Source organism: Sorex fumeus, unplaced genomic scaffold (assembly GCF_029834395.1).
Source record: "Sorex fumeus unplaced genomic scaffold, SorFum_2.1 ptg000014l, whole genome shotgun sequence".
NCBI lineage: Eukaryota > Metazoa > Chordata > Mammalia > Eulipotyphla > Soricidae > Sorex > Sorex fumeus.
Genome location: NW_026606071.1, coordinates 29,141,229 through 29,144,706, shown reverse-complemented (window position 1 = coordinate 29,144,706; position 3,478 = coordinate 29,141,229). Strand labels below are relative to the sequence as shown.

General features: G+C 36.9%; 1 pseudogene; it reads right to left on the bottom strand.

The window, feature by feature from the left end:
• Positions 1 to 1,057: 1,057 nt before the first annotated feature.
• LOC130021166 (alpha-ketoglutarate dehydrogenase component 4-like) lies at positions 1,058 to 2,980 on the bottom strand (annotated as a pseudogene).
• Positions 2,981 to 3,478: the final 498 nt, after the last annotated feature.

The following is a 3,478-nucleotide window of genomic DNA, read 5'->3' as shown; positions in this document are numbered from 1 at the left end:
TATGTGTAAGGCAAGTGCCCTACCTGCTGTGCTATCGCTCCAACCCTCTGTATCTTTTCTTAATCCTCTTGGGATTCCTGTTCCAGGCCTGTTCACCTGGGGCTGATACCTGACATGACATAATGAATAGAATGAAGACATAATGAATCTCCTCCCTCAAATTGTCCTTCTTTGTTCTTTGTCATTATCAAACACCTCCAAAGAAGAACTTTTTTTTAAAGGTGTGGAATAAATTTATTTAGTTTGTGAGACTTTCACAATATTATATACCCTTGGCACAGGAAGAATCTGTTAATAGTTTCATAAATAAATATTTAGGTTGATTTTATAAAGCTTTCAGACATTAAGTTTGAGGAAAATAACTTATCAGACTTTGCATACATGCTAATAAAAATGATAAAATGGAAAAAAGAACATGACTTTCTTAATAATCCTCAAAACAGAACTCAAATGCAATTTTCTAGTTAACATTTATACCTATGCTATGTTCATTTTGACTTATATATCCCACTTTATACTGTAATTTTTGTTTTTCAGATTGAAATTTACACATAATAATTTATATTAACTTTAGTTCTTAATACCACAAAGTCACCTGTCTTACTTTGGCTATTTTATCATTTACAGTAGCATATACTTATTAAGCCAGTTGAATCTGAGTAACTTTTGTGAATAACAAATATGGAGTCATTATGGAATATCACTGATTTCACCCAATTTCAAGAATATCAGTTTCCAAAAGTAGCAATTCTGCCTGATCAACTGAGTCTAATGAGAAACTAAAAGAAAAGCAAAATTATGGGAAAATTAAGATAGTTAACTAGACAATGTGTGCTTTTCTTAGTTCTACACTGGTAATATCTGATAACTACAGTAAATTAATATGATATATTGAAAAATGTATATTTTGATAAGTATAAAGTATATAAACAACTAAGCTTGTGGAGAAACTGAACATGATACATAAGTTAGGAAATATAAGTGTTCTTCTAAATTTTCTATATATTTGTTAAACATAGTATTTATTAAAATTGTTTAATGTACAATATCTCATTTGTCATTTTGGAAGTCCTTTATTATAAAGATCATTCTTTTGTCTGATGACAAAATATTCTGGACCTCCACATCAGATAAATTCCATTTCTTCTTAAGAAAGAAGTTTCCTTCTGTACTTCTGAGGTAATGTTTTGATCATTTCTGCAGTATCTGGTGGACCCTGGTGCATCAGTCAGTCTGGTGCTTTACTTCCCTTAGATGCTGTGACATTTTGAAGTGAAGTAAGGAAAGCCTCTTTAACAAATGGTGCTGGCAAAACTGGACAGCTACATGCAGAAAAATGGGCTCAGAACTCTACCTAACACCATGCACAAAAGTAAGATCAAAATGGATTAAAGACTTCAACATCAGACCAGAAACCATAAAGTACATTGAAGACAAAGTTGGCAAAACCCTCCATGACACTGAAGCTAATGGTATCTTCAAAGATGTCACACCACTGGTCGAACAAGTGAAGACAGAGATAGATAAATGGGACTATCTTAAACTAAGGAGTTTCTGCACCTCCAAAGAAACAGTGCCAAAAATACAAAGACAGTCTACAGAATGGGAAAGGATATTTGCCGAATATACATCTGACAAGGGGTTGATATCAAGGATATATAAAGTACTGGTTGAACTCCACAAGAAGAAAACATCCAACCCCATAAAAAAATGGGGTAATGAAATGAACAGAAACTTTCTCAAAGAAGAAATCTGAATGGCAAAAAAGCACAAGAGAAAATGCTCAACATTATTAATTATCAGGGAGATGCAGATCAAAACCACAATGAGATACCATCTCACACCTCAGAGACTGGCCCACATCCAAAAGAACAAAAGCAACTGATGCTGGCACGGATGTGGTGAGAAATGGACACTCCTTCACTGTTGGTGGGAATGCCGACTGGTTCAGCCCTTTTTAAAAACAGTATGGACTATTCTCAAGAAATTAGAAATTGAGCTCCCATTTGACCCAGCAATACCACTCCTGGGAATATATCCCAGGGAGTCAAAGATGTATTGTCGAAGTGACATCTGCACTTGTTTGTTCATTGCAGCACTCTTTACAATAGCCAGAATCTGGAAAAAACCTGAGTGCCCGAGAACAGATGACTGGTTAAAGAAACTTTGGTACTTCTACACAATGGAGTACTATGTAGCTGTTAGAAAAGATGAAGTCATGAATTTTACATACGAGTGGTACCACATGGAAAGTATCATGCTAAGCGAAATGAATCAGAAAGAGAGGGATAGACATAAAAAGATTGCATTCATCTGGGGGACATAAAGTAACAAAATAGGAGATTAATACCCAAGAATAGCCACGATCGGTACCAGGAGGATTACTCCATGGCTTAGAGGTCAGCTGGGCACTCTAGGGGAAAGGGCAGCTCAGAGAGAGAAGGGAGCACCAAATAAAGGGTGTTTGGAGGATCCTCCCAGGAGGGGAGATACATGTTGAAAGTAGACTATGAACTAAACATGATTGCCACTCAATTCCTCTTTTGCAGACCAAAACACCCAAAAGGAGAGAGAGAACAAAAGGGAATGCCCTGCCACAGAGGCAGGTTGGGATGGGGGGATGGGTGTGGGAGGGATACTGGGATCCATGGTGGTGGAAAATGGGCACTGGTGGAGGGATGGGTACTTGATCATTGTATAATCAAAACTCAAGCACAAAAATTTGTAAATCTACAACTGTACATCATGGTGTTCCACTAATAAAAACAAACAAACAAACAAACAAACAAAACAATGCTGTGACATTGAAGAAGAGTAAGAAGGTAACCCTGCTGACCCCAAAGCTTCAGGTTTAGGATTGTCTCTTCTGATAACTACAGTAAATTAAATTATCTCTTCTGTCAGGAAACCTTATTAATGGAGCATGTGGCTTGCCTACCTGAACGACCTGGCTGGCAGATGCCCTCTTGCTGCCCATCATGACCCTGGAGAAGGGGCAGCTTCCAGGGCGGGGCGCTCTCATACCCCTCTGTTAACTAAAGTCTCGAGCAGCGGGGGGGCCCTTTTTTTTTTTAAAACATCTTGAAAATCCAACTTGTGAAAGAATAAAAAAATAAAACCCCTAGAGACAGAACAGACAGTTTTATAAACGAGTAAACTGCAATTTAAAGTATAAGATGTAAACACCCAAATTTGACTGATAGGTTTGTGTTCTCAGGTGAAAGTATTATGTGCACATGTGTGGAAGCTCTTAATCCTTGAACTCCCATAGAAAATAAACCATGTTTGTCTTATTTTTCTTTAGAACTGTCTTGCTTGATTTGTATAAATAGCTAAAAATTTTCAGGTTATTAAATCTGCCACCCTAATGTCTTCTTTAGCAAAAGGTTTTTATAAGAGAGGCCCAGGAATCTGGTGCCTGGATACAAGTTGAATTTTACAAGCTTAAATGTATAAAGGAAAATCTGACTTTATGGGA